The sequence below is a fragment of the Pongo pygmaeus genome, chromosome 16 (assembly GCF_028885625.2).
Source record: "Pongo pygmaeus isolate AG05252 chromosome 16, NHGRI_mPonPyg2-v2.0_pri, whole genome shotgun sequence".
Lineage (NCBI taxonomy): Eukaryota > Metazoa > Chordata > Mammalia > Primates > Hominidae > Pongo > Pongo pygmaeus.
The window spans coordinates 21,920,125-21,947,476 of NC_072389.2; the positions used below are offsets into that span (position 1 = coordinate 21,920,125).

The following is a 27,352-nucleotide window of genomic DNA, read 5'->3' on the forward strand; positions in this document are numbered from 1 at the left end:
TTCACAGTGATGGAATGGGCTGCTTCTTTTCAGTCCTAAACTTTTCATACACAAATCATAATTATTAATTGGAACTAATTCCAGATCATGCATTTGAATGCCAGTTTTCATGTGAATGCCAATTTTGTCCCTTATTCTCACCTTGAAAACATAACTTGCTCTACAATATTAGGAAGAAAGCGTGAGGCTGTAGTGTGTCTTCTCAGTTCGTATGTTGGATAAATCTGGCCAACAGTTTGTTTATTTAATTATTGATTGAAATAATATTTATTGGATGCTGTTGCACATCAAAAACTAGTGGTAGAAACTAGGAATTTAAAATGTAAGTGGGCTTAATCCTGTCCACAGAAACCTATAGTAGTGAGGGAGAGTTGTGGTAAATGCGGTGGGAGAGAGATACCTATGGGAATAGGCCTGGGAGGGGCTCCAGCCTAAAGGATGGTTTTCTGGGGGAGGTGGGCCTATAAGAGTTAGAAGACCAGAAAGTGGAAATGGAGGAGAAAGAGAAAGTAGAAGGGAAGAAAGAAGAGGGTAGAAAAGAGGATGTTTTAAAGTGATTCAGCTTCTTTCGTAAGTGAGGTATATCTGTTGTTAACTATATTTGGGAAATACAATATTTGAATTAATCTCTTAAACCATAGTAGCAAAGCTTTCCAATAGATTCTGAGTAGCATCATCTTGCTTCTGAACCAGGGACATTCTGAAGATTGATTCATTAGGAGTTCTATGGACTTGAAAGTCAATTTTTATGCAATAATTTACAAGTTAGGACAACTTTAGCTTTGTATAATGAGTAACTTTAAAAAAATCAGATATTCCTGAAAATATATTGCATGCAGTATGGTTAATTCTACAACTTAATAATATAGATTGCTGGTATTTTATTTATCATCTTGAATCCCAGAATCCTTAAAAGTGAACTATTTTTAGAGGTGAGAGGGCAGATCAACAACTGCCATAGAAAAAATAGTTTTCGCTTATTGAAAGGAGGTGGTCAGCCCCTTTAGCTTATCCTAGTAGCTCTGCAAATTCTTCCTTCTACCTGTGTGCTGCAAACCTATGGCTCTTTTTCTGATGTAGTAAAGAATGCATTTGCTTCTGCTGGGTTTCCACATACATGCCTGTTTCAAAACCATGTAATTTTTGCACACTGCTCCCTGCCCTTTTAGTATGATGACATGACATATATTTCTACACTCAGAATTACCAGGGCTTTGTGTCTGACTTTCCAGGCTTGTTTATCCCAGACACTGCTCTATAGAGGCACTGTCCTTCCTCAGAAGGCTGCCTTGGAAAGAAAAATATGTGAATTTGCATCCATTGCCTATAAACCACACATGGTTTGATAGCTCTATGAACATTTAAAAATATATTTTATACCTTCTAGTGTTTTTTTATATCTAGCCAAATTCTATATTCAGAGGTTTTTTTGGCCACACCTCAGTAAGTAACATCATTAAAGCTTGTATATTCTGTTTGAATTATTGGAGGTTTAGAGCCTTGCCGGCTTACTGCCCTTTAATGTATACTCGTGAGTGTCCATAGAACACAGATTGAAAAGAGTTGCTTTAACTCAAAGAAATACGAGTTTCTAATAGAACTTCAGATACCTTCAAATAATGGCTATTGAGCTTTAGATTGAGGTAAACCTCCAAAAATTACATAATTTATAAAAATCTTTTTATGCTTAATATCAGTTGTGGTACATTATGATGCCTGTATCAGAAGAGAGTGGTTATTTTTATTTTACTAACTCTGATATACACAAAATGATATCATATGATCATGGAATATTAGAGCTATTATGGGACTAAGAAATAATTCATACCTTCAATGTAAAGATGAGAAAAGTGAGGGAAAAAATTGTAAAGGATATTGTTCGCTGTCTCACAGAGTAGAGGCAAAGATGAGTCAGGCATTGAGATTTCTTTATTCTCCCTTCCAGTATATGAAACTGGCACTTAATTATAATCTTTTAAATGCTGATTACTTGTATCTTTCAACGGAGGTTTTTTGGATCAATAATTGTTTGAAAGTTACAACACTACGGGCCGGGCGCGGTGGCTCATGCCTGTAATCCCAGCACTTTGGGAGGCCGAGGCAGGTGGATCACGAGGTAAGGAGATCAAGACCATCCTGGCCAACATGGTGAAACCCCATCTCTACTAAAAATACAAAAATTAGTTGGATGTGCTGGTGGGCACCTGTAATCCTAGCTACTTGGGAGGCTGAGGCAGGAGAATGGCTTGAGCCTGGGAGGCAGATGTTGCAGTGAGCCAAGATCACGCCACTGCACTCCAGCCTGGTGACAGAGCAAGACTCTGTCTAAAAAAAAAAAAAAAGAAAGTAAGTTACAACACTAGTATTTGGTTGAGATACCATGACTCTCACTTTCAAAGGTTAACGATGCTTAACCTTTGATAACCAATGATAATTAATATCATTAATTGATGATAATTAGTATCATTAAATTGATAATAAAACCGTCACTATATCTCTGACATCCATGCTTTTTGCCAAATCCACCTGAAACCTATAGAACAACCCGGGGCTATTTTACCCCTCAGGTGACTCAGGTGACATTTGCTAATGTCTGGAGTCATTTCTGGTTGTCACAGCAAAGAGTTTTCTGATTCAAACTGTCAATAACATCAAGGTTGATAAACCCACTAAAGGGATTTAATGCTGCCCTCTGCAACACCTATATGTAATAAAAGACATGTTTCCCATACTCATTGAAAAGAAGTCTGATCTTCCCTATTCTATTGTATTTCAAACATTTAGGACTGTCTCTAGATTACAGTATGTCATATTTTCATGAAGAGCTTCAAATATTCTCATCTATATTTTATAGAATTTGATCCTCTTCCTTTTTGTTCAAAGGTCTATTTTAAGAAGTCTAACCTCACACGAATGCCAGTGCTTTTCCTTTGTGACTTTTCAAGCTTCATTTGTTAGATATGTCTCTAGATATATAGAAAAAAATGTGATTGTTGTATTTTAGATTCCACCATTGATCTATACAAGAAAAAAATTGTTTTGTGTTGTTTGCATTTCCTGGTATTTATTTGTGTTTGGGGCTCTATCCTTATTAACTATTAACAATTCATGAGATGATGAATAGTAATTTTTTATACATTGAAGAAATATTGAGTGCGGGAAATAGAAGCTAGACACATAACTGCCCCTTTGGAGTTGAGCCTTCTGCAGGATACTCATAAGTGAATTTATAAACAAAATGTGATATGATAATAAAGAATATGGAAGGCATTACAAATTGACATAAAAGGGCCTATAATCAAGGCTTGAGCAATCAGGTGAGGTCTGAGCTGACCCCTGAACAAGTACATGGAGGTAAGTATTGCTTCTGGCAGAAAAAATGTTTTAAACACATCTCATTTAGAGACAAGATACAGCCAGTGCCCCAGAGGTACTGAATACTGTAAACAATTGTAGCACGATGATAGGTATTTGTGTATGTAAACAGACCTAAACATGGAAAAATACAGTAAAAATAAAATCCAAAAGGTAAACAAAAAATACACCCACATAGGGAACTTACCATGAGCGGAGCTTTCAGGACTGCAAGTTGCTCTAGGTGAGTCAGTAAGTAGTGAGTGAATGTGAAGACCAAAGACATGACTGTACACCACTGTAGACTTTATACACACTGTACACTTAGGCTACACTAAATTTAGAAAACATTTCCTTTCTTACGTAAAAAATTAACTTTGCTCACTGTGACATTTTTACGTTAGAAACATTGTTTTCATTTTCCTTTCTTTATATTCTTACTTTAAAAGCTTTTTTCTAATTTTAAAAAATTATTTTTGTTTATATTTTTATATTGTTAAAAACTAGGACTCAAACACACACAGTAGCCTAGGCGGACACACGGTCAGGATCGTCAATATCACTGTCTTTCACTTCCACATCTTATTCCATTGAAAGCTCATCAGGGCCAATGACATGTACGGAGCTTTCATCTCCCATGATAACAGGACCTTCTTTCCAAATACTTCCTGGAGATCCCAGGTGTCGCTTTTTTAGAAATATGTCCATGGTGGTTTACTTATTGTTTTTTTTTCTCTCCTTATAGATTTGCTTATAAGCAAATAATGCATCATGAACATTTCTCTCTATTAAGGAAAATCTGTTGCTGTTGGTGTCCATGTTTTAAAACTTTTTATGGAGCTTGTTGAGCTCTGCAAAAGTTGCACCCATCACTGTGTATTTTCTTGGGAGTTCGTCTTCTCTTTTTAGGTTTATTTACATCAGCCTCACCATAAACATGTGAATAATGTTTGAGCTGTAATGATACTGCAGCTAGGACCTCAACAAGCAACAGGAATTTTTCAGCTCCAGTATAACTTTAAGGGACCCACTGTGGTATATGTGATCCGTCGTTAGCCAAACATTGTTATGTGGGGCATGCCTATACTTTTATGAGATAATGCAGAACTTGGAGAGCTTCATTTCAGATATTTTCATTATGAAACATTTGCTGAGTGCCTACTCTAGGACAAGCACCATTCTAGGCTTCAGAACAACAGCACCGAACCAAACCACTGCAGCCTCTGCCGTTGTGTAGTTTACATTCTAGAGTGGTAGTTTATTAGTATTATTCATCTATATATGCAACTTTTCATTAACAGTTTTCACCCTTGTATACCGTCAGAATGGTAAGTACAAGTGTTTTCATGGACTGAGCAATGTATGAAATGATAAATTAATGGCATTTTTTAAAAATTATAGAAATAATAAGTTGATATTAAACTAAAAGGTGTCTTTAAGAACTTTGATACTCAGTCTCTAACTTTTCAAGTTATTCTTTTGGAGTTTCTCTTTCTCATCTGGGGGTATAATGCTTGATGTGGATGAGACTTTATACTGGAAGAATTTTATTTCTTTTTTCATTTAAAATATCATAGTTGATGTGGCAGATACATTGATCAGCAGCACTTAGAGAAGGGTAACTTTTTAAATTAGCATGGAAAATTAAGGTACATCTTAGAAAGGTGATTACCCTGACACAGGACACAAGAAGACTTTATACCAAGACACAAGAAGACTTTACACTGGCATTGCAGCATGGAGAGATTTACAACAGCTTTCATTGGTTTAGATGCGGCTAAATAATTAACAGAGGATTTGTTGGAGTTCTCAAAATGGAAAATTTAACAAACTTCTAGAAAGGTAATCAAGTTATTGTCTGTATTATTCTTCATACCTCTGAATGATGAGTGTGCTTTCCAACAACAACATTCATGAAGTTGACTTTGAAATATTTAACCTAAAAGCATTTTACAGTTCTTTGAAACCTTATTTAAAATGTCCTGATATCAGCTTAGTCCTGTTAGAATAAAAAATAAAGTCATTCAAGAAATTTACACTAGAGATAACCGTTTCTAGGTCATAACGTTTTATTGGATACAATCAGAAAATGTGCTGTGGTTGGCAAACCCTACATTGGGTTTTGAAATTACTGTGCTACCAGTATGTTCCAGCCAATGAGAACCTTTCAGCCATGAACTTTTATTGATTTGTATTCCTCAGAGTAACATAAATAGCTTTCCTTAAGTCTTCCAGTTTTACTATGGTTATTTTTTTTCCTGAAATCTCTGCTGTTGGAGGTTTATCCATTTATTTTATTTCTTATTTTTTGAGACGGAGACTCACTCTGTCGCCCAAGATGGAGTGCAGTGGCGCGACCTCAGCTCACTGCAGGCTCCTCCTCCCCAGTCCACGCCATTCTCCTGCCTCAGCCTCCCGAGTTGCTGGGACTACAGGCGCCCGCCACCAAGCCCGGCTAATTTTTGTATTTTTAGTAGAGACTGGGTTTCCCTGTGTTAGCCAGGATGGTCTCCATCTCCTGACTTTGTGATCCGGCTGCCTCGGCCTCCCAAGGTGCTGGGATTGCAGATGTGAACCACCGCGTCCAGCCTAGGAGGTTTATTTATGCACTTACTCCGTGGCTTTCCAAGCCCTTCATGGTTTGAGCTTGGAATTGGTAGCAACGTTCTATGAGCAAGCAGGAAAAAAAGAGGTGCTATAACCAATTATTCTATAAATACTTATAGTATGGAGAGTTCTGCAATCACAACAATACATTTTAACTTTTTCAGAACAAATAAATATATTGAAAATTTCTTCATTTTTTATTTTTTCTGTGGGTACATAATAGGTATATATATTTACGGGGTATATGAGATATTTTGGCACAAACATGCAATAGGTAATAATCACATCATGGGAAATTGGGTCTACATCCCCTCAAGCATTTATCCTTTGTGTTACAAACAATCCAATTAAACTCTTAGTTATTTTAAAATATACAATTGAACGCTTGACTCTAGTCCCCGTGCTGAGCTATCAAATACTATAATAGGTCTTATTCATTCTTTTTGTTTTTGTTTTTTCCGAGACGGAGTCTCACCCTGTCGCCCAGGCTGGAGTGCAGTGGCGCCATTTCAGCTCATTGCAAGCTCCACCTCCTGGGTTCACGCCATTCTTCTGCCTCAGTCTCCCCAGTAGCTGGGACTACAGGGGCCCGCCACCACGCCCAGCTAATTTATTTTTGTATTTTTAGTAGAGACGGGGTTTCACTGTTAGCCAGGATGGTCTCAATCTCCTGACCTCCTGATCCACCCGCCTGGGCCTCCCAAAGTGCTGGGATTACAGGCATGAGCCGCGCACGGCCTGTCTTATTCATTCTTTCTAGTTTTATTTGTTTGTTTTTTTTTTGTACCCATTAACCATTTCCACTTCCTCTCTTCTTCCCCCTCCCCAAACTACCCTTCCCGGCCTCTAGTAACTAACTTTCCATTCTCTATTTCCATGAGTTCCATTGTTTTGATTTTTAAAAGATACTGAACATTTCAACCAAGAAAGGCAAAAATAAGCAAGTATTCCCTCATCCAATCACACTAGAAATTAATTTAATTTTTAATAAACTGAAATGTTTCAATTGCTTATTTTCACTTATATATATGTGAAATCTAACCCTCAAATTTATACTGTTAATAAACATGTTTTCAACATTTGTTTAAAAAATAGTTTAGTCTCTAGACTTAACATATGATGGTTAAAATGAGAATTCTGCACTTTCAAGTCACACTTGATTTTTTTCTATTCTCTAGATGTTAACTATTTTATTTTACCTGGAAATGTGAATAAATGTATTAAATAGCAATCTCATTGCATATGCCAATTGATGGTAATTAAATTGAAGCATCTCTGTTACTATTTTTAAAATATACTCATTTGAATTTTTTTTTTTTTTCTGAGAAGGAGTATCACTCTGTCGCCCAGGCTGGAGTGCAGTGGCACGTTCTTGGCTCACTGCCAGCTCCGCCTCCCGGGTTCACGCCATTCTTCTGCCTCAGCCTCCCCAGTAGCTGGGACTACAGGTCCCAGGCTAATTTTTTTGGTATATTTAGTAGAGACAATGTTTCATTGTGTTAGCCAGAATGGTCGCCGTCTCCTGACCTCGTGATCCGCCCTCCTCGGCCTCCCAAAAGTGCTGGGATTACAGGCATGAGCCACTGCGCCTGGTCTGTCTGATTCATTCTTTCTAGTTTTTTATTTATTTATTTTGAGATGGAAGTCTGGCTCTGTCACCCAGGCTGGAGTACAGTGGCACAATCTCGGCTCACTGCAAGCTCCGCCTCCAGGGTTCATGTCATTCTCCCACCTCAGCCTCCCGAGTAGCTGGGACTACAGGCGCCCGCCACCACGCCTAATTTTTTTGTATTTTTAGTGGAGACGGGGTTTCACGGTGTTAGCCAGGATGGTCTCCATCTCTTGACCTCGTGATCCGCCCACCTCGGCCTCCCAAAATGCGGGGATTACAGGCGTGAGCCACGGCTCCCAGCCTTATTTAAATTTTTTAATCCTGTTTTGAAACTTTATAGTCTAAATTTTGGAAAATGCCACGGTGAAATTTGATAAAGACAATAGCTAATTGATGTTGACAGACTTTATCTTCTGTACAGGTGAGTTTTAACATGCTTTTCTAACTAGCTCCTAGTAACCATGGAATGAAACCAAAGAACAGGTACAACTTCAACTTTCATTGGCTTTTCAGCTCCTAAGAGAATAGTCATATCTAAGCAAAGAAATTTTGTTTAGTCTACCTTAAAATATCTGTAAAATGTCTACTTTCCCACTAGCCATTACAACCATGGCAATCTACATTCAAACATGCATATAAAATTAGTCTGTTCCTGACATTATAGAGATATGGAAAATTAGTCATAATGCCTATTTTATACGAAGCATTGTACTTTACTACTATGAAAAAATAGTGAAATTCTAAATGGAAATGTGAATGAGAAGCAAAATTGGCAATATTCTCTAATAATATGAAATTAACATGTAGAATCAAATCCTTGATTAATACGACCAAACAAGTTACTGTCAGGACATAAGAAATAGAAAGCAGGATGTTTTTTCATGATACAGGTGTCAAGTTTCATGGTATTTCAAAATGCCTTAACTCTGCTGACATCAATTCCGCTACTCTAGATCTCTGATGCCGGCATGACCTATACCTTAAATGTTAGGATTTTCTTGATCATTCAATCTAGTACTGAGTTTTCAATTTTAGTTTTTTTATGTATTATGTATTGAGAGAAATTGTATATAAACGCATAGATTTTAGATATATAATTCAATGACAAATATATATAAATTCATGTAGCCAAAACCTAAATCAGGATATACAATATTTCTACTTGCTAGAAAGTTCCCTTTGTCCACTTTCAGTCATTTCCCAGCTCCAATAGGCAACGTGCTTTCTGAAGTCTATATCCATGTATTACTTTTGTCTGTTCTTGGACTTTGTATATTTTGTGTCTCACTATTATTGTTTAATATATATTCTTGAGATCCTTTCATGTTGTGTGTATTGGTTTCTCATTATTTTCTTTGTTAAGTTCCATTGTGTAGTTCATTGTTTTCATTGCTAAGTAGTATTCCATTGTGTAGATATATACTTTTTTTAAAAAATCTGGGTTTTTTTGGATGAATATTTGATTTTTTTCAAAGTTTCTACTACTTTCAGTAATACTGCTATAAACAGGTATGTAAAAGTCTTTTTGTGCCCATTCAATTGATGTCGTGTAAAGGCCTAGGAGTGTAATTGATAAATGATGAAATATTTTTATGTTGAACTTTGTAAGAAACTGGATTAGTTTTCAAAAGTGTGTATTTTATTGTAGTCTTCCATCAGCAAATTATGAGAGGTTGAGTTGTTCACCATATGTTCATCATTTAGTGTTGTCATTTTTTTGCATTCCACAATTAGTAACTCTGTGGTTTCAATTTGTATTTACACACAATTAAAGATGTTAGGTGTATTTTCATGTGCATCTTGGCCATTTGTATATCTTTTTTTTGAAGCATCTGTTCAAGTTAGACATTAGGATATCTTTTTCTTATTGATGTGTAGGATTCCTTTATGTAGTCAAGCTCTTTTTCAGGTATATATTTTTGAATATCTTATTCTAGTCTGTAGCTTGCTCTTTTATTTTCTTAATATTTATAATTATTTCTTTTTCATTTGTAAAGAAACCTTGTGAATATACATTTTTGTTCTCTATGTCCTAAGAAATATTTTTTTCTTGAAGATGGGGCAGATTTTCTCCTGTGCTTTATATTGGAATTTTTATAGCTTTAGACCATACACCTAAATCTATTATATACCTGAAATTAATTTATGTGTTATGATGTAGGGCTTAAGGTTTTTAGTTGTTTTTTTTTTGACTTAGGAAGTGGTTCCATCATTTATTAGAAAGATTTTTCTTTCCAATTTGAATTGCCTTGGTGCCTTTGTTTAAATTGAATGATCAAATATGTATTTGTACGTTTCTATTCTTCTCTATTAGTGTATTCATTTTCCCTTACACCAATGTTGCTTTGTCTTGTTCAGGATAGCTTTTGACAAGTATTCAACCAGGAATAATAATTTCTCCCAATTTATGCTTCATTATGGTTTTTATCTTTTTATTATAAGTCTTGTGCATGTCTATATAAATTTTATATAAATTTTTAAAAACAACCTATCAGTTTTTTCCAAATAGCAGATGGGATTTTCATTGAAATTTAATCTAATAACCAAATAGAAAATTGGCATCTTAACATGATTGAGTCTTCTAATTTATGAACATGGGTTTAGGTCATATATAATTTTTCTCAGAAATGCTTAGTAGTTTTCAGGATGGTATTATTGTATACATTTTATTATGTTTTAATGTTAGCAAGCACAATTTTAAAAGAAATATAATTTATTTTCACATATTGGTCTTATGTCTTGTTTTATAAATTTCTTATGATTTTGTACATAAGTGATTGTGTTGTCTGTGCATAAAGATTTCTATGGCTGTTTTTTCTTCTTCCAAATTTTGTATTTCATTCTTTTTTGTTGCTTTTTACTACTGGCTCAAACCTCAGTACGATGTTAAATAAAAGTTACAGGGGCATAATACTTGCCTTGTTCCCAATGTTAGGAAGAACACATTCGATATATAGTCATTAAGTATGACATTTGATGTATGATTATGTAGATGCTCCTGCCTAATATAGAAAAAAGGTTTGCCTCTATTCTTGGTCTACTCTGACGTTTTATCAAGAATACTTATAGAATTTTGTCAGTAGAATTTTCTACATCTATTCAGATCACTATATGGAACTGTCTTTTTAATGCTATTGATCAGTTCAAATACATTGCTTAATTTTTGGATGTTAAAATTACTTTTTATTATCACAGTAAACCACAGTTAATCATTATATATTTCTTACATATTACTAGAATTGATTTGCTAATATATATTTTTAAATTTTGTATCTGTTCATAAGTTATGGTGGCTTATTATTGTTTTTGGTAATGTCTTTACTAATTTTTGCAAACAAGGATAATTTGATTACTTTATTTCCAATTTGTGTGTCCCCTTCTTTCTTTCTTTTGACTGATTGCTCTAACTAGGACTTGCTTAGGACTTCTAATACTACATTGAATGGCAGTGATGAAAGAGGGCATCCTTCTCTTGTTCCAGGTCTTAGAGGAAAAGCTTTCAGTTTCCCCCCATTTAATATGAAACTAACTGAGTGTCTGTTCTATATGCTTTAATTATGTTGAGGTGTGTTCCTTCTATACAGTTTTCTGAAGGCTTTGATCATGTAGGGGTGTTGAATTTTATCAAATGCTTTTTTAGTATCAATTGAAATTATCATACAGTTTTTGTGCTTCATTCTATTGATATGATGTGATTTGATGTGAGATGATGATAATGATTTGCATATGTTTAACCATCCTTGCATCCCTGGGATAAATCCCACTTGGTCATGATGAATGATCTTTGTAATGTGTTGTTGAATGCAGTTTGCTAGCGTGTTGCTGAACATTTTTGCATCAGTGCTCACCAGGGATATTGGCCTGTTGTTTTTTATTTATGTGTCTTCAGTTTTGGTATCAGAGTAATACTGTCCTTGTAGAATGAGTTTGGAAATATTCCCTCCTCTATTTTTCACAGTAGGTTGGGTAGAATTGGTATTAGTTCTTTTAAAAATATTTGGTAAAATTCAGGAGTAAAGCCGTCGGGTCTTGGGCTTTTCTTTCCCGGGAAATTTTTTTGTATTTTTTGAAATGGAGTCTCACTCTGTCGCCCAGGCTGGAGTGCAGTGGCCCGATCTGGGCTCACCGCAAGCTCCGCCTCCCAGGTTCACGCCATTCTCCTGCCTCAGCCTCCTGAGTAGCTGGGACTACAGGTGCCCGCCACCACGCCTGGCTAATTTTTTTGTATTTTTTTAGTAGAGACGGGGTTTCACCGTGTTAGCCAGGATAGTCTTGATTTCCTGACCGCATGATCCACCTGCCTAGGCCTCTCAAAGTGCGGGGATTACAGGCGTGAGCCACCGCGACCGGCCAAAAAATCTTATACATTATAATGCTCAAATTTTATCTTTAATAAGTCATAACGGAAAAACATGCTAATGATTTCACAATTAAATGTGACATTCATTTGGTGTTTTGCTTTGTAATATTAAATATTTTATTGTTTTCCATGTGATACCTTTTCCTTTAAATTCTACTTTATGGGAAATCAATGATGTTAGAAACAGACTTTGATTTTTACTTTATTAATCTTTGTACATTTTAATATTGTTAAACTTACAGGAACAGTTTGTACACTTAATGGAAATAGAATAGAGTAATAGAGTTTGATTTTTTGTTTTGTTTTCAGCTGAGTTTTTTTTTTTTTTGGTAATTTCAGTCTTAGAGTCTTTCTTTTCAGCAGTTAGTGATGTAATTCATATTTGTTTCTCATAGCTGATTTTTTGTTTTAACTTTTGTGAACTTGCTTATAGTTTCTTTACAAATGTTAGGCCGGTGCAAAAGTTATTGAGGTTTTTGCTAATTATTATTATCATTATCATTATTATTATTATTATTTTGAGACGGCATCTCCCTCTGTCACCCAGGCTGGAGTGCAGTGGCGCGATCTCAGCTCACTGCAAGCTCTGCCTCACGGGTTCACGCCATCTCCTGCCTCAGCCTCCTGACTAGCTGGGACTGCAGGCGCCCGCCACCACGCCAGGCTAATTTTATGTATTTTTAGTGGAGACGGGTTTTCACCGTGTTAGCCAGGATGGTCTCGATCTCCTGATCTCGTGATCCGCCCGCCTCAGCCTCTCAAAGTGCTGGGATTACAGGCGTGAGCCACCACACCAGGCCCCCCATTTTAAGATCCTTAATTTAATCACATCTGTAAACCCCCTTTGTAAGCTTAGTACAGATGACTGAGGAAAGGGTCTGAAGGTGTAGAACTTTCCAGACAGGGAGGACAGAGTACATAAACACTGACGGACCTGGAAGAAATCATGAAAGGACTGAGAGAGGAGAATGGGGGAAGTATAAAGGGTGAGGGAGAGATTGGCCAAGTGTCTCTGTACGTGTGGAATCTCTAGGTCATCTAGACTGGAAAATTCCACTCTATTTGGACTTCAGAGGTCTTCTGCAATCCTGTGTACGCACATTTTTCCTATACTGAGTCAGCCAAATATGTTTGTTGGGTGATTGCCACTATTAGGAATCTAAAAGTCCCTAGGCACATATACTTTTATGGAACCAAGTCCCGCTGTTTTCTGTGTAACCGAGTTTGCCAAGACATAGCTGGAGGAGCAATTTTCTCATATATATAAGTGGACACAAATTAAATTTTGTTACATACGAGGATTGTTGTCTGAGGACTGTTTTGTAGCAGGAGTTTGGCTGTAGTGTACTTAAGGTGAGGCAAGAACAGGAATCCTAGTTATTTTCCCAACTCCTCCACTTCCTCCTCCTCTTCTTTCTTCCCTCCTCCTCCTCCTTCATCAAATACTTTAAAATATACAATTTTTTATTTTGTGATTCAATAGACCATAAGATAGAATCATTGGACAGGACTTTAAGTTGGAATAGAGACACGATTGAAACTGTGTTATGCTCAAATTCTAATGGCTTTTTAAAACAGTAATTACTACAGAGTTATTTTCATTAAGAAAAAGTTATTTACAAATCTTTTCAAACTTCATATTTCTTCCACAGGCCTATGAACACAGCTTGTTTGCTATTTAAGTGGAAATTAAAAATATAGAGAGTGCTGTGTGTGTGTGTGTATGTGTGTTTATTTTAAAAATTTATTTAGTTCTTATGTTAATATGCCTTGCATTTAAGAATACTAACTAGTTTGTTTGGTAAAGTCAAAAAGAAGAGCAGCCAGAGAGGTGTTCATAATGAAAGCTACAAAAATCAGCTTTTGACTCATTTGACGGCTCCCATCCCTGATTCAAAAATACATGGACCACATATCAAGGCCATCCAATTCATAGAGCATTGGTGATGGGCCTGACTTAAAGTCTGAAAATTACATCTGTAAAACCATGTTCTCTATAAAAATACACACATTTGCCAAAGTGAGGAAAGGAAAAAAATTCCATTAAATGTAGGTTCAATCAGTTTATTAGAAAATATTTAATTAAATATCTCTCTGTTAAAACACATCTTGTGACTGCTGTTTCCTCTCTCATAGGTGTTTATCTGCTGGTAAAGTGCTCACCCATATTTCTGTTTGCTGTGTGGTGCAGTGCGACCACATGGTTCTTCAGACACAACCTCTGCTTTGTCATTTACCGCAATATTTTAACCCTGAGATTCCTTTTTTACTATACTTCAGTATATTTCCCAGAATATATATTGTCTATGAGGGATAAAATAAAATATCAATTAAAAACAAAAAAGTTCAGAGAAGTATTAACCATTCACTCTTCTAAGTTCTCAGAGGTTACATTCTTCACCAAGTCATAGAACCAGGTCCCAATAAAACACCATCATGTAGGCAGTTTAACATCATGTAATTTAAAATACCATCATGCGGGCAGCTTTCACAAAGCATCCCGTAAGAAAAGATCATTTGTACTTACATCTTTAAAAGTTTTGAAATTGCTATTGATGATTATTTTTATTATATTGTCCATTGTGTGTTGCTTAAAGACATATATATTTTGCTGAAGAGTTTAGAGTTACCAAAAAATAGCTGCTGACATATGCAGATACTATTTTATTAACTAATGACACCTATTTGAATTCTGGTTTTCCTTTTGGCCTTTGAGAACAAGAGGCTTAGGACTAAATTTTAGGCTGAAGGGTAGTGTTTCCTTCCCTAGGTTGTCCCATGTAATTGTCACCTCCTTCTCTTCATTATTCTGTCATTTTGCCCTTGTTTTGTAGTGTCTGTGCCTTTCATTCTAAGCTGTCTCAGAGGCTTTTCTGGAAATACACAGTGTATAAGTATAAAACGATGAAATAAACATGCTTCTTTATTTTTTTATTTATTTATTTTTTTAAGATGGAGTCTTGCTCTGTTGCCCAGGCTGGAGTGCAATGGCGCAATCTCGGCTCACTGTAAGCTCCACCTCCCAGGTTCACTCCATTCTCCTGCCTCAGCCTCCTGAGTAGCTGGGACTACAGCCACCTGCCACCATGTCCGGCTAATTTTTTGTATTTTTAGTAGAGATGGGGTTTCACCATGTTAGCCAGGATGGTCTCGATCTCCTGACCTTGTGATCTGCCCGCCTTGGCCTCCCAAAGTGCTGGGATTACAGGCGTGAGCCACTGCACCAGGCCAATACACTTGTTTTGTTTTAAAAGATGCTTGGGTGGGACTAGATGACCTCTAAGGTCCTTTCCAGCTCTAAATTTATGTTACTGTCACCAAAGACAGACAAAAAAATCTATTAGGTTATAGGCCTAGAGATGAGTGCCAAGTACTATATTCCTGCTCTAGGTGCATTTCTTGTTGAAGGCAGTGCTAGATTCAGTGAGCTGTTATGGCCGTTTACAGTCTTATGGTGATAAAACAAGAGAACTGATTGCTAAAAAAAAAAAATTTCAGTTGAAATACCTTTTTACTCTTAAGCATCAACAAAAAATAAATAGAAAACAGAAGAGTTAATTATTTATTTTGAGCTATTTGTAATAAATTTGGACAACTAAGCTAAGCCTGAGTGTAGTTAATTCAATGACATTAGTCATATTTGGATATTGTCACAACCTTACTATCACATTGCCATTAAGTGTGATTAAAATTTATTCTTTGTTTCTGTGTGAGTCTCCACAGAATCAGCTATCAACACCTTCATAATAAACTAGCCCTTCTTTGCTTTCGGGAAACTTTTAGATTCAGAGCAGGTGGTTGGGCTTCTGCTTTGAAAGAGAACAAATCATTTTTAAAGTGCCTTTCCTGTTTGTGTGTGTGAATTTAGAACACAGAAATTGTCCATTGCATTATTTATTTTTGCTAAGAGGTAGAAGTTATTAAAAATATAGGAAATACTAGATATCATGTACTGATAATTTCCAAAGCTAATTATTTTTCTTAAGGCCAAGCTATAATTTAAGAGGTGTACTTGTGAAATATGAATATTTAGAGTAATAAAATGTTTCTCATGGAAAAATAGAATATGATTTTGTTGAAGTTCAAGGGAATATCCATTTTCATTCAGGTAGCTTCCAGATTTTTGTCTTTACATGTTCTGTGTAGTGATTTAAATACCGTACCTCCAAAATTTATGTCCACTAGGAACTTTAGAATGTGACTTTATTTGGAAGTAGGGTCTTTGCAGATATAATTAACCCAATGATTGAGATGAGGTCATCCTGGATGAAGGTGGGCCCTAAATCCAATGTAAATGTCCTTATAAGATACAGGAAAAGACACACGCAGAGAAGGTGATGTGAAGATGGAGACAGAAATTGGAGTTATGCAGTCATAAATCAAAGAAGGCCAAGCATTGCCAGGAGCTGCTGGAAGCCGGGAAGAAGTGAGGGGGAATTCCTCCCTAGGATCTTCAGAGGGAGTATGGCCCCGCCATCATCTTGATTTCAGAGGTCCAGGCTTCAGAACTATGAGAGAATATATTTCTGTCCTCTTAACCCACCAAGTGTGTGATAATTAGGTATGATGGCCCTAGGCAACTACTACACTCTAATTCAGAAGTTCTTCTGGATTTTATTATATCATGTGTTGGTAGGAAGTACCTGGGTGTTTCATTTGCATGATATGTTGGTAATCTTAGAATTATCATATCTTGCAAGTAATTTTAAATTATGTTGTAATGTAGTCAGAAGCTTTTTAAATATGAAATTTAATTCATGCTGGTGTCAATTACATTTGAAAAAATACAAGAAAGCTATATAAGATTCTAGGATCTTTCAGAATTTTATAATGTTTATAATGGAAAGTTGGTTAAATAAAAATTGTACCCCAAACAATTTTGTTGTTGGCTTAAAATAGCATTTAATTTATTAGTGCTCAGATAATAGTTATCCCCTAAATAGCATTTTTACTTTCATATGTTGATATCAAACAGTGAAGTGAGACAGCAAATCAGTACAACGTGGTGATTATCAAACATCATAAATCCATGAAGGATAGCCTTGATCTTACTGAGAAGAGTTTAATTTTAAAATGCATACCTGGAAAAGGCAAGTTAGATTAACATTTCAAACTCATATAGCATTATTTGTGATTGATTATAGTTATAATTGATCATTTTATGTTTGGACCTTCACTCTGAATCAAATTAGGATAATTATAAATTAAAGATTTATTATCATTTGATTTCAATTTTAGATTAAAAAATTTAAAACCATAAAGACAGAGCTTTGACTATAATAAAAGTATTTATCCTTTCTTGGTAAGAATTGGGTAGGGGTTTAAGAAAAGGCTAAGCAATATTCTATTGTTTTACATAGGCAAAAGTTCATTTGTGCTACTTTTTAATTAGGTAGTTTTTTTTTTTTTTAATGACAGCTTCCTAAACACTACTGATTTTACATGTGCAGTCAGTAGTTTTTCATGTGGAAATAGTATCTTTCAAATTCACACAGCTGCTTATTTTATGAAATGCAATGGGACTACTTACTTGCCACCTGACTAAATTGGAAAGCATAGATTCATGCCTTGCCAAATGAGGAGTTAGGGTGAAAAGTGATTAACAGCCATTCTTTAATGAGTTTCTAAGTCTTTCTGAACATGTTTTTATTCTATTTATTGCAGTGGTGTAGTAACATTTTCGTGTTGGTTGCTGTACAAAGCATGATAATACCTTTACTAAGGTAATGTTAATGACATCCATAAGATATCATAAAATATTATATTCTTAATAGGAAATTTGTTATATATAAATAACAATAAAGATCATAATAAGCTCTCCTTAATTCTGTTTATTTTGACTTCATTATTAAGTTTAGAAACATACGTGTCAAATTTAGACATTATTTATATGTAATTATAAAGCTGAATAAATGTTAGAGATTAACTTAAAAAGAGTTTTGTAGCTCAACAACTGAAGTGAGATAGTGAGATCACAAGAGGCTTAATCATTTTGAATTGATTCTACAGATGTCTCCTTTCTCTAAATGCCCTGTAAGCTTCCTATCTTCCATGAAAGGTTATTCCCATAAACCTGGCACATAAAATTAGTCATATAACTCTTTTCCATTCTGGGATTTCAAGGATTAGGACTTTCAACATAGAGAGAACGTGCTGTGTAGAAGCTGAATGTACAAAAGGCAACACTCGGCAATGGAATCCAGTATTTCCCAAGTATTTGAGGAAACTTACAAAAACCAGATCTCTAGTACTTGCTTTCACATTTGCTATCAGAACCAGAAAGGGAGGCCTAGAAATGGTTTGAATGGAAAATTTGTTGTTGTAGAAGGGGTTCACGTTCACTGGTGAACAGACGAAATGTACTTCCCAGACCTCCTTTTAATCCAAGATAGCAACATTTTTACCTGAGCCAAAGATAAAACCAGTATTTAATCTCCTAGAAATTAGGAGATTTATGACTCTGGAAATGGAAAGAATTTTAATATCCAGCCACATAACCAAGTCATGCAAGAATATAATAAACAAAGCAATCAAACAACAACAAGAATAACAAGCACAACATGGTCCCCATTCTGTCTTTAACCTCTGATAGAAAGAGCAGTAATGGTAAGACAAGAAAGCGCTCATCAAGTGTTTTCCTCATCTACTGTTAATGATTTATTCTTACATCCTGTCCCAGTCCAATTATCAAAAAATTCTAAGACGGATACCTTTAACCGACTTGTAATTAATTCCAGGGTCAGATTCCAGATACTGTTTTCCCCTGAAATCGTGTAAGTGCACATCAAAATACTATACTTTTGCTGTGAATCTGAGCCCAATTGTATTGTATTCTAAATAAAGTGAAACTCCTATCAGCCAATAGGGCATGGTATCAGTTTCAAATAAGACAAGTTGGTCAAGTCAGGAGAAATGACTTCCTCCTGATGTGCTGTATATAGATTTATTAGCACTGCCTTTTAATATTTTATGTGTCCGACAGAGAGGGAACTAAGATCTTGTTAATCATCATCTGAAAACAATTTTGTGAATGTAAATGTAGCAGGGCTTGCCTTTTTTCCTTGTTAATGAAAAACAAGTAGTGCTTGGGGAGCAAGTGTTCCTGTTCAAGTGCTGTCACTCATTCCCAGCTCTGTTTAGAAGAAATAAGCACAGATGGTTGGTCTACTACTTCCCCAACGAAAAATTTGCCTGTCGGCCGGGGCGCGGTGGCTCATGCCTGTAATCCCAGCGCTTTGGAAGGCCAAGGCGAGCGGATCATGAGGTCAGGAGATCGAGACTTCCTGGCTAACACGGTGAAACCCCGTCTCTACTAAAAATACAAAAAATTAGCCAGGCCTGGTGGCGGACGCCTGCAGTCCCAGCCACTTGGGAGGCTGAGGCAGGAGAATGGCGCGAACGCGGGAGGCGGCGCTTGCAGTGAGTGGAGATCGCGCCACTGCACTCCAGTCTGGGCGACAGAGTGAGAATCTGTCTCAAAAAAAAAAATTGCCTATCTTTTTTGTGTTTTATTCCAACCTTCTCATTGTAATGTGAACAATATTTCAAGTGAAGAAACTTCTGCAGGGATCTTTGAAATGTTTTATCCATTGCTTGTACATTAAAGAGAAAAAGGAATTAATGATTTATTAAAATTTCATGAGGGGAACTCAGAAAGTCTTTGTTACAAAAAAATTTAATTTAGAAACCGTGTATTTTGCATGCAAAATGAAAGTCTTCAGGGAAGTAAGTTTTTATATGAGACTTGGATCCTACCTAAAGTACTCATTTAATGATGACAGAACCACTTCGTCCATGTTAAAAATACCTGTGTGGGTCTTTTTTATTTATACTGTGGCTTAATGAAAATTTGTGTATTGTAAATATATTAAGAAAAAGAGCATAAAGACTTTTTAACATAATTTTCTGAGGCTGAAAATACATACAAACAGTAAAATACCCAAATCTTAACTGTACAGCTTAATACTTTTTTTGTTTTTAAACAAATTTAGCCCTTCTTTGTATCCAGTACTCAAATCAGGAAATTTTGTATTATTACTTCTTCTAGACACTATTTCATAAGGTACCTCTTATGGTGATTTGGAACATAACTGATGAGTTTTACAATTTTTATTAAATTAGATCATAGAATATGTTCTGTATCTTGCTTCTTTCATTCAATATTTAGTTTATAAGATTTGTCAATCTTTTTGCATATAGTTGTAATTTGTTAGTTCTCATTGCTATAGACTACATCATTATACAAATATAATGTTCAGTTTGTGGTTATTTTGAATGGTGCTTCTCTGAGCATTCATGTATTTGTCTTTTGGCAAATATTGCTGGGTATATGCTCAGGGTCATAGAATATGGTTAGATTTAGCATACATGGGAAATGGTGGTGTCCGTCAGCTTACATTTCCATCCACATTGGGAGAGAGTTCCAGTTGCTCCACATCTTTGCCAACGCTTGGTATCATTTCTCTTTTACATTTGAACTGTTCCGGTGTGTATGTATCACTATTTCAATTGTGGTTATTTTGAACATTACAAAATTGGCAAAGAATAACTGATTTTATTAAATCATATTTCATTTGAAGTAATGTGTGTCTACTTTGCAGTATTTTTCCTTATTTACATGATTCGTAAGAAGAGTGATCGTGAGATATTCAACAATATAACAGCTTGGAATGAGATTTTTGATCAGCTATAATTCTAATGTATTTTATCTAAATATTATTTTACTGTATTAGTAACTGTGATCATTAAGAACAAAAACAAAAGCAATTCCTCAGATTGACATGAAACAACATTCCTGCCTTTGGAAAAACTTTTCTGGCCTATAAGTAAATGATGTAAATCAATTAATAGCTTAACTGAAATTAAGAGATGAGTCTCAGTTTTCATTGCTTATATTATATCTGTGTTTCTGGAGAAACAGAAAAACCGTATGACAAACCTGCAGTCTGCTAGTTTCTTCTCACCCTGCCAACAACTGTTATATTACTGTTTAGCTGGTTATATGCAACCATTTGTTGAGGAGGATTGTTTTGTTTTGCATAGTTTTACTTTTTAAGGCAGAGTCTTGCTCTGTTGCCCAGGCTTGAGGTCTATGAATTTTATACTCATGGTCACATTGTCAATATACAGCTCACTGCAGCCTTAATCTCCTGGGCTCACGTGATCTCCCTGCCTCTGCTTCCTGAGTAGCTGGGAGTACAGGTGCATGCCACCACACCCGCTTGCTGAGGAGAGTTTTGATGAAAATCATGCATCCCTTCTTAATTACAAAGAGTGAAACCTTAGAAAATGTAATTAGAGAAAAAATAACATTTTGCACCAAGCTAATTGTATCTTTACCTTTTATTAGTTGGTTGCAGGATTGATGCTTGTTGATGGTTCTGTTTTGGAGTGCGTGTTCCCTGGGTTTAACTCCTTGCAGCACACTTTATATACACTGTGTGGCCTTACTTGAGTAACTTAAGTTACTTAACTTCTCCAGATCCCAGATTCTCAACCTGTAGAATGGAAGTAATTATAATACAAATATTATGTGGTGGGTTAGTCCAGGTCCTCCAAGAGGTAGATGTTGAAAACGAGTTAAACACAAGAGGATTTTATTAAGGGAAATCCCTATGAGAGAAAATGGAGAGGAAGGTGAGAAAGCCTGGAAGAGCTCTCCGTTATGAGGCAAGTCTGACCTAGAATGAAGGAAAGAGGAAAGGAAGGTTGAGTGGAAGCATTGGAGCATAATGTACAGTCTAAGGAAGGGTCAGAAAAGGCTTCAGGGAATCCTGAGCCAAGAGTGGTCCTCAGAGAAGCCCTGTGTCTCCTAAAGAGGGATCTGCATTAGCCACCCTGCGGCCCTCAGTCATTGACTGAGGGGCAGATGCAGAAACAGATTTTAGAGTGAAGCAGCAAGTGGCCATAGTCAGTTAGCCTTCCCATACTTTGAGGTCTATGAGTTTATTTATTTATTTAAATTATACTTTAAGCTCTGGGTTACATGTGCAGAACCTGCAGTTTTGTTACATAGGTATACACGTGCCATGGTGGTTTGCTGCACCCATCAACCCGTCACCTACATTAGATATTTCTCCTAATGTTATCCCTCCCCTACCCCCCCACCCCACACAGGCCCCAATGTGTGATGATCCCCTCCCTGTGTCCATGTGTTCTCATTGTTCAACTCCCACTTATGAGTGAGAACATGCAGCGTTTGGTTTTGTGATGTTGTGATAGTTGGCTGAGAATGATGGTATCCAGTTTCATCCATGTCCCTGCAAAGGACGTGAACTCATGTCCTTTTTTAATGGCTGCATAGTATTCCATGGTGTATATGTGCCACATTTTCTTAATCCAGTCTATCATTGATGGACATTTGGGTTGGTTCCAAGTCTTTGCTATTGTGAATAGTGCCACAATAAACATACGTGTGCATGTGTCTTTATCGTAGAATGATTTATAATCCTTTGAGTATATGCCCAGTAATGGGATTGCTGGGTCAAACGGTATTTCTAGTTCTAGATCCTTGAGGAATTGACACACTGTCTTCCACAATGGTTGAAGTAATTTACACTCCCACCAATAGTGTAAAAGCATTCCTATTTTTCCATAACCTCTCCAGCATCTGTTATTTCCTGACTTTTTAAGGACCGCCATTCTAAGTAGAGTGAGATGGTATCTCATTGTGGTTTAGATTTGCATTTCTCTAATGCAGGTCTATGAGTTTCTTATTCATGGTCACTAAAGGATGTTTATCATGAATTGAAATCTCCAGGTAGAGTAAAGCAATGCCTAATTCATAGTTACGCACTTATCAATTATTTATTCGTATTATTCATTATCATTATGAATATTCAACACATTAACAAAAGAGCCACATGTGCAATCTACTTAGGGTATTGGGAGAGTAAAGAATAACATAGTGGTGCTACAGGTAATTTAAGAGATGGTTTCTCTCTCTCTCTCTCTCTCTCTATATATATATATATGTATATATATATGAGACCCAGGTATAATTATTTTCCTTCTACTATTTGTTATTGATGTATACTGCCAAATCCCTAACGGATACTAGAATACTTAACTCTAAGCTCCCCCCATGCCTACAAAAGAAGTAGGTTCAAGGTTATTTTTTAAATCAAAAGATTTATTAATATTATTTTTATCATGTCCAACTGATATTATCATTATCAAAAAGTTTAATCACTTATTATTACTTGAAGGACCTCGTTAGGAAATGTTCGATCCACTTCTTTTTGTGTTTTTTTTGAGACGGAGTCTCACTCTGTCGCCCAGGCTGGAGTGTAGTGACACGATCTCGGCTCTCTGCAAGCTCCGCCTCCCGGGTTCACGCTATTCTCCTGCCTCAGCCTCCTGGGTAGCTGGGACTACAGGCTCCCGCCACCACGCCCGGCTAATTTGTTGTATTTTTAGTAGAGACGGGGTGGTCTCAATCTCCTGACCTCATGCTCCGCCCGCCTTGGCCTCCCAAAGTGCTGGGATTACAGGCGTGAGCCACCACGCCCGGCCTGTTCCACTTCTTAAAACTGGTCACTGGAAGTACATCGTCTTGGGAAGAACTGGATATTTCTTGAAACCCCTTTCATATAGCCACATTCTCAAACATAGAACCTTCTTTTATTTTTTTCAAAGATTTTTTCCATTACTGTAGAAAATTCAGAGGGTGTTTATGGATCGTGCAGTACTCTGCTCAAATATAGGGAACGAAAGTTACATTAAAGTGATAATATTTTTTGCTGAAAAGTATTATGATATTTAATGTAAGCAAACAAATTACTCAGATGATAGTGTTTTGTTTTCATAAATTATACTTTCATAAATTATACTTTAAGCTCTGGGTTACATGTGCAGAACCTGCAGTTTTGTTACATAGGTATACGCGTGCCATGGTAGTTTGCTGCACCCATCAACCTGTCACCTACATTAGATATTTCTCCTAATGTTATCCCTCCCCTACCCCCCCAACCCCACAGGCCCCAATGTGTGATGATCCCCTCCCCTCCCTTCGCCGGGCGCGGTGGCTCACGCCTGTAATCCCAGCACTTTGGGAGGCTGAGGCGGGTGGAGTACGAGGTCAGGAGATCGAGACCATCCTGGCTAACATGGTGAAACCCCGTCTCTACTAAAAATACAAAAATTAGCCGGGCATACTGACGGGAGCCTGTAGTCCCAGCTACTCGGGAGGCTAAGGCAGGAGAATGGCGTGAACCTGGGAGGCGGAGTTTGCAGTGAGCCAAGATCGCGCCACTGCACTCCAGCCTGGGCGACAGAGCCAGACTCTGTCTCAAAAAAAAATAATAATAATAAAAATAAATAAATAAATAAATAAAGTCTTACTTCAATAGCTTTTGGAGCACAAGTGGTTTAGGTAACATGGATAATTTCTATAGTCGTGAAGTCTGAGATTTTATCGCACCTGTCACCTGAGTAGTGTACATTGTACCAAACATGTAGCTTTTTTATTCCACACCCACCTGCCAACTTCCCCGTTATGAATCTCCAGAGCCCATGATATCACTCAGTGGAGAGTCTTCAACATTCAGGGTGGAATCTTCAGTGTGTGGCCCTCTATCCATTGCTTTCCACCATTTGTACTCTCTGCTTTGTAAATAGAGGTCTGTTCTCCCTGTCTGCCTTGTTCACGTACCTTTGCCGTTTTCCTTGCTGAGATGACATCCTTTGCCCTGAAATTCTCATTAACCATACCATAGATGTCCTCTTCTTACCTCAATATATCCAAGGCTACCTCAAGTTATAACTTCTTCTTTAGTTTTTCCCTAGTGTCTGAGTCCAAATGGACTTCTCTATATCCAGAATATCTACACTTGTCTTATCTTTCCTCACACCTGGCATGTGCAGTTCTTTCCAGCTACTTTCATAATGTTGCATTTTAACTGTTCAGTTGTGTTTATATTACACTATTCTGTCAGACAAGAGTATATGGCTGAAATCTATAGTTTTTTAAATGTAATAAAATGTAATGAATAAACATACAAATGAATGAGTTAATTAATATATTATATTCTTGGTTAAGTAATGAGCATTATGAGGACAAAAATTGAGCCTTACACCTTCTTATAATCCTAAAGACCTAGTACAGGACTTGGAATATAGCATACACTGAAGACATCTTTGTGACTAATGAATTTAAATACTTTTATTAATTCCTTAGAATTCCTTAGGTAGTGAAATTTCAGATGGCTTTGACCACCTGTGAAATGACCCTTTTACATACCACATGATTTACCAGATTTTGTTTAGGCGAACCTAGGTGAAAGCGGATTGTTTCCTCTCCTTAGGAAGTACTTTGCGCATTTTAGTTGCTTATAAATTTGATGATTTTAATTTGTACAGTTATAGTTTATGATATTGACTTGTACAGTTATATATATTTTTACATATGATATATAATATATCATATATAGTTATATTATATATAACTTTATTTTTGTAAAATAAAGAATACTATTACACATTAACAAAGTAAATATAATTGTTTTCCTTCTACTATTTGTTATTGGTGTATACTGCCAGATCCCTAATGGATAATCCCTCTATGCCTACAAAAAGAAATGGGTTCAAGGTTATTTTAAAAATCAAAAAGTTTATTAATAATATTATTTTAATCATGTCCAATTGATACTATCATTATTAAAAAGTTTAATCACTTATTTCTTGAAGGACCCAATTAGGAAATATATATATGTGTGTGTATATATATTCTATATATCTACATTCTATATCTATATTCTATATATATTCTATATCTATATTCTCTATATATTCTCTCCATATATTCTATATATAGTATGTATATAGTATATATATTCTATATATAAATTCTATATATAGATTCCATATATATATACACACACACATATATAGTAGCCTAATATTTAAAAAATAATATTGGGACTGCATAAAATAAGCTGACCCAGACAACAAGGGTACAGACATATGTGTAATTCAGCAAGAACTGGTAACAAAGTGAGATATATGTTAACTCTTTGTAGCATATTGTTAAGTAGTATTAAAAAACCAGTAATTTTTGGTTGGATCTATTGAGAGAATAACATTATTTTTAGAATGATCTAATGGCACGATAAGCATTTTATCATTTTACCTGGAAAAACATTATAGCTGTGCCAGTTTCTGTTCCAAGAAAGAAATACATTGGTGTATTCTCTAAAGGAGGAAATTCTGACCTCAACTATGTTCAGATAGTTGTGGCAGATAATACTCTGATCAGGTACTAAGTCATATATCTTTCACATTTCCCTTTGCTAGTCATACTCAGCGTGTGGTTGGAAATGGAATCAAAGCCCAGTCTGGAAATCCTGAAGTCAAAGTCAAAGGAACTGATCCTGTGATAAATCAGGTTATTGACAAACTGAAGCATGTCATTCAGGTAAGTCCTGATCCTATATTTTTTGGTATAGCCAATAATAAATAATAAGTGGTTACTTTCTGTTATACTTGGTAAATTTGTTAATCCTATCAGATAATCGTACCTAAAATATTGTAACATGTTATTTGTATCAGGACTTTTGGAAATATTTAGTTTAATGATTTTTGTATGCAGTCAATATGCAATGGTATTTTAATGTTGGACAATGTGTATGTGTGAAAAGCAGGCCTCAGCCTCAGCATTTCAATAATGAGAATCTCAGGACACGCGTTGTCTTCAGTGAATAAGTTTGAACATGGGAATCACTGTGACCATTAAAGAAAGCACATAGAAGACCATAGAAGATGCCAGAGTTATCTTTCAGGTAATTCTCTGAATGTTGCTATGAAGGTTTTTGCAGTATTTCAATACAAGTTAGGTCATAGATGAATAATATGTATTTCTAATATTTATTTCCTATATCACCTTTTATATGTTATCTTATAATCTACCTAATGGTTGTTTATGAAATACTTCTGTTTTATCTTTGATAATATTTTTCATCAAGTGAGTGTGTATTGCTGTTTTTAATACATGGCAAATGAAGCATGAACATATTTATCAAAATAATATTTCATTGAAATAGTCTATTAATTACAACCAAACATGATGTTGCATGTTGTAAATATTACCCTCCATTCTGCATCTATTGATGTTTGGGGAAAGAAAGGCTATTTTTTTTTTAGTTAATAGTCATTTTATAAAAATTTATATTTGAATATACTTTCATTTTTCCTAAGTAAAACTTTATATGGCTAGTTGATGCTTATTTCTAGTATCGTGGGCCAGAAACAATACCTAAATAGTACAGAGTTTTTATTGCATACAACATATTCCAGAGTCAGTAGTAGGCTTCTCCTAATTGTTCTGCAAAGACAAGGCTTAAGTTTATGCAGAGCCAGTTCCTGGGTTTCCATTTTTCACAAGAGTCCCTGTATGTCAAGGAGAGGATATGTAAGAAGGACTT

At 35.9% G+C, this 27,352-nt stretch overlaps 1 pseudogene; it reads right to left on the reverse strand.

The window, feature by feature from the left end:
* Window positions 1-27,352, reverse strand: part of LOC129026591 (programmed cell death 6-interacting protein-like) — a 95,758-nt pseudogene that overhangs the window by 58,928 nt on the left and 9,478 nt on the right.